The sequence below is a fragment of the Schistocerca piceifrons genome, chromosome 3, assembly GCF_021461385.2.
Source record: "Schistocerca piceifrons isolate TAMUIC-IGC-003096 chromosome 3, iqSchPice1.1, whole genome shotgun sequence".
Classification (NCBI taxonomy): Eukaryota; Metazoa; Arthropoda; class Insecta; order Orthoptera; family Acrididae; genus Schistocerca; species Schistocerca piceifrons.
This window is the reverse complement of record NC_060140.1, coordinates 90,493,877-90,504,417: the sequence shown is the minus strand read 5'-3', so window position 1 is coordinate 90,504,417 and position 10,541 is coordinate 90,493,877. Positions and strand designations below refer to the sequence as shown.

At 42.9% G+C, this 10,541-nt stretch overlaps 1 pseudogene; it reads right to left on the bottom strand.

Annotated features, from left to right (window-relative positions):
• Positions 1-4,848: 4,848 nt before the first annotated feature.
• LOC124790383 lies at positions 4,849-4,966 on the bottom strand (annotated as a pseudogene).
• Positions 4,967-10,541: the final 5,575 nt, after the last annotated feature.

Genomic DNA, 10,541 nt, shown 5'->3' with positions numbered 1-10,541 from the left:
AAACACTTGATAATGGCACTTTGAAGCCGAAATCATGATTGTGTAAGTGTGAATGTGACACTGTAAGTAAACAACAGTCCAGTGGCGGTACTGACTTTAAAGAAATATATTATGACTGTGGCCCCGCATTATGAAAAAATTATAGCTTCAAGTAATACAGCTTTCCATATCATCACTCAGACATACAGGAATTACGCTTCCCAGATCTTGACACGGTGCTGATGGTGCTTCGGCGAGTGACATAAAGTGCGAGAGCTTTGTAACAAACCAGTCAGGAAGATATCCTAGGCGACGGCGCACTAACATAATGCAAGGACTAGCTGTCTTAATCTCCCTAAGTCTCGAATGGCAAAGCACGGCCGTCTTCTACGACCCCACTAACTAAACCGAGAAGTTCCTAGAAGTTTAGTAAGAAAGGCAGGGATGGGGGAGGGATCGATATCTTACACTTGGCATCTCTTGCGTGGGATAACTTCATAACATTTGGTTAATTTGTGACAGAAGCATTTGACATTCTTTGAGTGGGAAGAAATCCCACCACATTTTGATAACTTGCGGCGAAAGGAACTATTTACTGCAAATTTGTCTTAAGAATAGGAAGTACAGTTCGACAGCAAGTGCAAAGGAAGCGGGAAGTGAACAATAAAGTTAAAAAGTGACTAAAATTTTAATTTGCGGGTGTAGCAATATTAGACAGCTGTGGTCAACGCGGAGTGCGAAAAGCGTGTGTCAAAAATCGCAAAAATTCCGCATAATGGATAATACAAATCGTTTTCAAGTATTGCGGACATTTCGGGAATGAAACATATGGAACGCTGGTCGACAAGACTGGTTCAAATGGCTCTGAGCACTATGGGACTCAACTACTTAGGTCACAAGTCCCCTAGAACTTAGAACTACTTAAACCTAACTAACCTAAGGACATCACACACACCCATGCCCGAGGCAGGATTCGAACCTGCGACCGTAGCAGTCCTGCGGTCGACAAGACTGCGCGGGACAGAAGAAAGAAGACAGCATCAGCAGACGTGGCCAACCCAGCCATGCAGCAGGTGAGATCGCTGCACGTAGGAAGAACGCGTAACGCATTTCGTCATGACAGCAGCAGAATGCGGTGCGCTGGGTGCACACACACATAGGTCCGGAGTTCGACGCGCGGACGCATCGTAGGCACATTCTTCGAACAGCTATGTCGTCAGGAGATTGCGGAAACTTGGCTAAAGTACGTCGCGGTTGAAATTAGCGCCAAGGATGTTTAAAACTAAAAACTAAACTTCATCCGAACAGGCCATGAGGGCCCAACGGTTCCGACCGACCGCCATGTCATCCTTAGATCACAGGCGTCACTGGATGCGTATATGGAATTGGCCATTGACCGGAGCCGCTACTTCCCAGTCAAGTAGCTCCTCAATTGGCCCCACAAGGGCTGACCAACCCCACGTGCCAACAGCGCTTGGCAGACCTGACGCTCACCCATCTAAGTGCTAGCCCAGCCCGACAGCACTTCAGTGATCTGACAGGGATCAGCATTATCACTGCGGCAAGGCCGTTGACGGTAAGGGTGTTTGCAGATCACTGATTGGGTACCGCGGTGTATATTCTTCTTGAGGACAATTAGAATTATGCGGAACGAGACAAGAATGTTAGAATTATGTGAGGAGATGGAGAGAAACACAGATTTTAAAGATTTCGGTGAGCCGGCGTTTGTGGAAAGAGAAACCATTTTCGGAATATTTTGTCTTAGAAATAAGATGCAATAGAAGGATACATGGAGAAGTTAACAGTATTGTCCAGGAGGGCATCAATGAGGATGCTAAAGATGAATTACGTGAGGTCGGTAAGGATAATACTGAAATGTGGGGTTGAATCAATCATTTGCAAAAAGAACTCCATAAATGGACAACGTCCTGTGACGAGTTGGAAATACCGGGGTTATTAAAGAACGAATAAATGCTGTATATCAAAGGCTAGGAAAGAGTCAAGAATGGTGAAAAGTTGGTAAAGTATGTAGATGCAGAAGAAGATCATAATTGTGATACCCAGAACTGAATTTACCGATGAGTTTTTCGCAAATAGGTGGATAAAGATAAGTGGAGAAACAGAAGAAACTAATAATAATTTTGAAGACGACTGTACGGGGGCTGGAAGATTCGTGATGATTTAACGGATAGTGACGAGGAAAATATATTGGAAAGTATCTTTGAAAATGCGGAAGAATACCAAGAAATTGTGGTGAATGTTGTGATAGGAATGGAGCAGGGAATGGTTGAAGGTATTGTGTGTGCGACAAATAAGGTAGCTGAAGCTAGTAAGCCAATAGCGAACGGTGAAAATGAAATTAGAGAATGGGAAAGTTCTTTCTTTAATATGGAAGGAACGTTACGAGAAATGAGTAAAGTAATGTTGTATCATAGGGACATCAATAGTAATACCGACAATACTAAAAAAGTTGACAGCAAGGACGGTTCTGGTAAGAATACTAACAATAAGAGTGACAAAATAATAGCTGTCATCACTGATACCGATGAATGAATGAAGGACTTGCCAGAGCAGTCTGTAGATGTAACAAAACTACTAAATTCAATAACGGATCATTCATGCGGTAGTGTAAGTGAAACATTTCTGGTGGAAACTAGTAATAATATCAAGGGAAATGAAAATTCTGTTAATAATTTGCAAGCTGCTGTCAGTGATAAGAAATGTAGCACAGTCTCTGATATAGAGGAATATAACGGGACAGTCTCTGCTGCAAAACGTAAGTTAGACCAGGATGAACAGGCTCATTCAACGCTAACTTTTACAGTAAATTTAAATTTAAATTTTGAAGTAAATTATAACCTAGTCAAGGATGAGCAAATCCAAAAGACCCCGGCAGTCGAAGTAGATTCTGTTACGGAATTTGATGTGAGAAATGAAATTGAAAAACATAATACGTCAGTCTGCATTTTAAACAAAGAATCCGATGAAACTGAGCCAGCATTGTCTAATAAATGTAAATGTCGTGTGACTAGGGCATCCCGTCGGGTACACCGTTCGCCGGGTGCAAGTCTTTCGATTTGACGCCACTTTGGCAACTTGCGCGCCGATGGGGATGAAATGATGATGATTAGGACAACACCCAGTCCGTGAGCGGAGAAAATCTCCGACCCAGCCGGAAATCGAACCCGGGCCCTTATGATTGACATTCCGTCGCGCTGACCACGCAGCTACCGGGGGCAGACCGCATTGTCTAATAGAACAGAGTCAGTACAGAATTTTGGATTACTTCCACAGGCACTGATATCCTTGCTGAAAGAATGTATGGGAAGTTAGCTTCAATATTGGAAATTGTAACAAAAAAAGTTCTCCATATAAAAACAGTTTCCGAAAATTGCTACTAAGAGAAAAATACACAATACAAGTAACCATGGGAATAAAAGTAGAAATATTCTTAATGAAGACCGTTATTTGAAAGTACGTTACACGAGACTGTCACTAAGAGAAAGGCACACAATATCTAGAGTCATATAAAGAAACCTGGGAATATGTTGAAGGCTTCATGTCAGCTGGCTGTTTTGCCAAAGAAATCAATCAAAAGGAGCGGCTGGAAGGGCGTAAGGTAGAAACCAAAGGACCATGGAAATAAAAACGGTAATAAGATAAGCAATGTTGCCACAAATGAAAATGAAAGATACAGTAATGGTTTTCCCAGAAAAGAAATATGTGTGAAACATAAGGGCTCACTTTTTCTTAGTGATAAACAAAATGATGGTTTGTCACAGAGGAAATACTGACGGAAATTTACATTTCCACGATGCCACACAAAACGACGATTCTGACTGAACATTCATGAGAGTTCAACATTTCGTACCAGACGAAGTTATACACTACTGACCATTAAAATTGCTACACCACGAAGATGACGTGCTACAGACGCGAAATTTAACCGACAGTAAGAAGATGCTGTGATATGCTTCTCAGAGCAGTCACGCAAGGTTGGTGTCGGTGGCGACACCTACAACGTGCTCACATGGGGAAAGTTTCCAACCGATTTCTCATACACAAACAGCAGTTGAACGGCGGTGCCTGGTGAAACGTTGGTGTGATGCCTCGTGTAAGCAGGAGAAATGCGTGCCATCACGTTTCCGACTTTGATAAAGATCGGATTGTAGCCTATCGTACCTTTCCACATCACTTAAAAGTTACATAATTTTCAAGAGAATCCGATGGCGCTGATGCTGCTCTTGCGACGGACATTAAGTACGAGAAGTTCGCGGCAAGACCAGTGGGAGTAAATCTTACGCGATGACTCACTAATGCAATGCAAGGACGGATTGTCTTAATCTCTGTAAGTCTCGGAGGTTTAGTAGGAGGAAGGGGGGGGGGGGGGAGGGGGGGGGGGGGTCTTATACTATCCACTATCCAAGCCTGCTATACGCCTCCTAATCACATCTTCAATTCCGCTAGCACTTCTCTCATACTTTTCCAAGTTTATAGAAGCTTTTCTGTATGCCGTTCTGCTTGGACTAATCGAAGACGTACCTCGATAGTTCAGTTTGAAAAACGGAGTTCCAACTTCGAGTAGCGGTCCTATAGAAAGTTTTAACATGCCGGAAAATTTAAAAATAGGGTACACTCTTGTGCATAATGAAACAGTCTAAACTAAATTAAAACTAAGCTCCTCCCGCACAGGCCATGAAGGCCCAAAGGTACTGACTGGTCGCCGTGTCATCCTCACCCCGCAGGCGTCACTGGATGCGGATATGGAGGGGCATGTGGTCAGCACACCGCTCTCTCCGAGACCGGAGCCGCTACTTCTCAATCAAGTAGCTCCTCAGTTTGCCTCACAAGGGCTGAGTGCACCCCACTTGCCAACAGCGCTCGGCAGACCGGCTGATCACCCATCCAAGTGCTGGCCCAGCCCGACTGCGCTTAACTTCGGTGATCTGACGGGAACCGGTGTTACCACGGCGGCAAGGCCGTTGGTAGTGAAACAGTCAGTTGTCTGAAATGCGTTGTTTTCGTGTTGTGAAATGTACTTTTGTAACAGTATTCGTGCTGTAACGAAAGATAACGTCAATAGTAGTATTACCTAACGAAAATTCCGTTGCATAACGAAGTAATCTGAGCATTAAAGGTTGGTCAGACGAGATTAGCAATAGATCTCATAGGCCACATATCTTGGAGACTGTCGAGAGGTTGTCGCACAAAGTACTTTGTAGGAAGAAAGAAAGAAATTTGACATGCCAGTACAGTATAGTAAGAAGAATTTATGAGTAAATTGGTTGGTAATTTCGGGTATAGATTTACCACCTTTGGCCGTTACAAGTTTTTATCGTGCTTGGTGAACGTCGTTATTGTTGTTATTGTTATTTCAGACAACCACATGATTCTTTGGAGACCTGCAGAGAAAAACGTAATCTTCTTCGTAAATGTCCGCAACTCGAGTTGAATGGATCGCCGTCACTTATTACTACCTTAACAGTAAATATCAATGCAATTTGAAGACTAAGCAGCTTTGGAACCAGTACCACATAAAAGTGTCCAGTGCCTCTGACTGAATGTTATCTATTGTATAAGACCACTAGAGCGTCATAAAAGCAAATGGCCGTAGTTTTGGTAATACTGGTGTGAAACTGCTGGTTGATGAATTGTGTGCCGTAAGGATTGCGTTATTTCGCCAGAATTCCTGTACTGCATTTTTCGTTCTCGGTCCGACAGGGTAATGTGATAGCGATACGCAAGGATAATCTTCATTTATTGCCTCAGCAGCATTAAAAGAACGTAGTCGCAGGTAAAAACAACCATGAAAAATTTTGTGACCATTTTCGAATGTTAAAACACACGCACACACACACACACACACACACACACACACACACACACACACACTTCCTGATACTACTACGGAGGGCACCCAGTTATGATCTACGGGAAATCCTGTTCATGGAATGACGATCAATACTTCACTAATGGATATCGCACATAATTTGAGGCAGAACATCACAGGCGGTACCGCACACCAGAATTAATAACGTTTCTGACGTCCCAGTGCGTTCCGCTACAGTTAGCCTGCATCGAAGCGACCGATATAATTTGCTTGATTAATAAATGCGAGTAATTTACTGATGTTCCGCAGAAATGTGGAACATATTCTCTCCCATATCAGTGCTATGCTACTTTTCGCTTTGATTTTGTTGCAAAGACAATTTTATATTTTAATTACTGCCCCTGTTTGGAAAAGGAGCGTTGATAGTGATATTTACGTGTTATCAAAAAGCTTACGTTTACGGCATTTTACTGTTCGCTGCTTCCTGTGCCTTATTTAAATCGCGATAAGTGGAAAAACAACTTGTACTGCACCCACATTGTACATGTAAGACTGATGTAGCAAAGTATGTACTTGTAGCAAACAATATTTTACATGAAACGGCTAAAAACTATATAAGTGCTTCACTGCTTCATATTTTAAGTACAGAAATCCTGTAAATCTAAATGTTTAACACTTGCTTTTTTTAAAGAGCTAATAAGTCCATAAACTGGATTCTCCGATACGTGATTCAGCCCATACTGTAATGTTAACATAGGGTATCTATGTACCTTGTAGCCCATATTAAATCTAAGGAACTCATCTTTTGAGACGTCTTGTTATTTCAAAACACATTATACTCCCGGCAGCCACATCCGTGGAAATATTTCACAAATCAAGAACCGTAAACGCTGAGTCTTCCTTGAAACGATCGGGTTCGCACCTTGTAGTTGCTTTCTTAACCATGGGTATGGGTAGAAAAATGGAGAAAAGTAATCAATATTTTCTATACCCCAGTTTATAGAAAGATGTAGTAAATAATATAAAAGTATGTACATTCAGTTCAGACAAAATCAAGAGCAGAGTTAAATGAACGACCCAACATTCTTAGCCATATCAAACTAAAGCGTCCGTCGAAGAAATGGTAGTTAGACACCAAAATCGGCAGAACGATGGAGTATTCGACTTCAGGTAGTAATGGATCATACAATAAAAAGCGTTAAGAGAACTGATAGGGTCTAAAATTTAAAGTTTGAAAATGTGCAATTAAGATGAAGGCAATTAATAAAATGGGGATATAATTAGATAATCTCACCTTGGGGAGAGCAATATAAAGCAGAATAGACTCTCGTGACAATAGCATACGGTGGCATGAAATAAAAACAAAGCATTAATAGACAATGAACGGAAATAGAGAAACAGACTAACCAAAAGATGGTGAAAACTGGAAGAGGGACGATATTAAGAAACTTACCAGGATGTGAAACTCAGTAGTCACGTAGGCGAAACAAGCACAGGAGAACACTGAGCGCGCAGGGCCAAAGAACCGACTGGTCAGCCCAGAGTGCACTGACCAGGCAACAAGGAACACAACGGGAGCACGACAGGGGCAGTAAATGCCAAGATATCTCGGGAAAGATAAACGTGAGTGACTTCCTTATATAGCTGATTAATGTAAAAATGATGAACTCTAATAGTTCTTCATAGAAAAGGGACATTAAATACAGGTAGTGTCCGAAAACTACTGCAGGCTACCATAGACTATCTTACGTAATCATAGCCTCCGACGGTTTTCCTAGTAGCCCTACGGACGTTACCTCATTTGATCCGTTTGTTTGAGTATGTGATCGGTGTCTTAACTAGACTCTCCTAGCAAACGGGACTGTTGAACTGTGTAGAAGAAAATGGGGGTATATAGAGGACCGCATAACCTACGCAATATTCTTCTTCTACAGATTTATCCTCCTGTATGTTACTTAAAAATAAACAGTATTTATAGAACAATTGAAATTAATGCTTAATTCATCTTTTATTCAAATAATCTTGTTTGTAACATGAAAAAGAGGGACGTATTAAAAATAAAAAAGATTCAGATTTATCATACAGAGCAAGAAAACAATTTCCTAACAAAGGCAACATTTAAAACAAAACAAAAAAGACGACATCGCTTCAATACTTCATCCAGCTTTTATAAAAACATGTTTCTGCTGTTCACAAAGAGCTTACACACTTATTAGTAACAGGAAATTCTCACCTCTGATTAAGAACGTCCTACTGAGTACAGAAAAAGTGCAGTTAAACAGTTTTTTTTAGGTTTGTGCATGGAAACTTTACTTGTATCAAAGTAACTGCCTTGGTTACACAAAAAGCGCAGAAGTTATGCCATCACCTAATTCTTATTAATTATAAAATGAAATTTATATTCCGTAAAGATACAAAATAAATAAGCAACCAAGGGAAGTCGTCGGCTCGCAGTTCCTCTCTTACACATTCATTTATGTTTCTTTCCCTACCAATGCCACCAGTACTACCAGTAATAGTGCCATTCACTACGGGATTTGTGTACTGTACAGATATTACCGAACTGTAGTGTTGGCAAAGGGCAACTCTGTAGATACAGCGCGTAATCGTAGGTATAGAACAATGGAAACTTTCAGTTAAAGACGATGAGGATGTAAAGGACATATCAGAGAAGAGAAAGAATGGAGGAAAATAAATATAGTTACTTACTTTATTGCAACACCCACGTCAGGCTGTCTGTCGTAGGGGGGATAGGGCCAAGAGGAGACTACGCATCTTCCGTGTTGTAAACTTTATTTTGACAGAACACACTGAGATTTATTAAACAAAAATCTTCAAATGTGTGTCAAATCTTATTGGACTTAACTGCTAAGGTCATCAGTCCCTAAGCTTACACACAACTTAACCTAAATTATCGTAAGGACAAACACACACACACCCATGCCCGACAGAGGACTCGAACCTCCGCCGTGATCAGCCGCACAGTCCATGACAGCAGCGCCCTAGACCGCTCGGCTAATCCCGCGCGGCATTTATTAAACATCTATTGGAAAAACATCTCAACTGGTGCTGACTACTAAGCAACAGAATAATTTACGATCGCTTAATAGTGAACAGGTAAAATACAACATTAAAAACCATGGCAGTACAATGAAAGAGCTAAAAATTCTTTCGCGAAAGTGAATAAGAGTCACAGTCCAAAATAGAAGTACACTCCGCAAGTATACCGCCGGACAGCGAAGGAGCGCGAAGGCACATGAGAGAAATAACCACATAAAATCGATTTTAAATATTGTGCTCAGAATGGCACAAATAGTCAATGAAAGCATTCATGATATTAACAGACCCTAAATCTCCTAGTGTTCGGCCAGTGAAAAAACCAACAGTATATACAAGGAGTAAGATTAATATCCATTCAGCTGGCCTAGCCACACTTGCATAAACACATCTAAGTAAATAAATTTAGTAATTACTCAATTGTAAAAGTAACTGGTTAACACTTAACCAGCAAATAAAAAATAATTAAAATATAAGCTGCAGTAGGTACGCAATGATTAAGACAAATACATCGATGGGCTACACAACCTTTTTTGTATCCCGCCTGGAAGGCGGCGCGTGGGTTGGATCAGAATACATAACTTGCAAGGTGGTGCGAAGTTTAAGTGAAATGTCCTGGCTGGTTGCACCTAATGAAATGGAGCAGAAGCAGTCGTGGAGCTCGTAGACCTCGACAGCACCGGCTAGAGGGCGCTGTCGTCTGTGTCTCTCGTAGTGCCAACTTGAGAAGCTATGTGGCATCGTTACTATCGATACCACAACCCTATCTTGGCGAGGCATCGTGGGCTCGTAAATATTAAGTGGTGTAGGGCCACCTGCACCCCGCTCGTCGTTCGGTCGAGCGCGGACTTGGCTGCTCTTTCGGACGCTGCGCCTGTCTGCCAACCAGGCAGATTTCACCCAACTCCCACCAAAAATTTGCTGTTTTGAAGAGCACGCCGGAGCGCGTAGTGTAAAGCAGTCGCCTTCCGTTTCTGGCGGTGGCGCCGCTGTGGCAATCGCAGCTTTGGTGTCTCCCTCTGGTGGGAAAGGGGAAAGGTTGCCTGTTTACCTGCGTTTAAGGGGCACTATGAGCTCGGTAGTCGGTCAGTCTGTCACTCGGTCGAGTCTAGTCAGTCGGAGTAAGCCTAGGTCAGTCTCGCGTCATCAGTTGCTGGTCTGTCTCTAGTTTGCGTTTGCGCGGCCGTTAGTGTCTGTCTGTCGTCGGAGTGCTAGTATGTCTGTCCTTTGGATGAAGTTTAAAGCCAGAAAATGAGAGTCTTGCCACTCCACAAGTAACAGAACTCAGCTAGTGGTCGCTCCGTCGGGGCTGAGTTCCTGCGTCTGAGTCTGCGCGTTAGGCCGCCAGTCTGCTCGAGTTGCTCGGGCAACGGTCTTTGGCGGTTGGATCGATCGGTTGGTCGGTCGGGCACTGAGACACCAGATGACTTGCCCGTCTTGAGCGTCGGCGCATGTGAGGTCCCCACATGAGTCCAGCGCCGTATAGGAAGCGGTAGTGGCTTCGCGATTCACACGAGGGCAACAGGAGCGAAGCCACGATATCGAGCTGGCCGGTGCGAGCTGCGACGCCGTGAGACGGGAGATCGGCGCGCCCTCCTGCGTCCGTTGAAGCGGCTGGCAGCGGACGGTTCGGGAGAGAGTTGGGGTTGCTGCGCCAGGTCTTCGCCAGAAATCG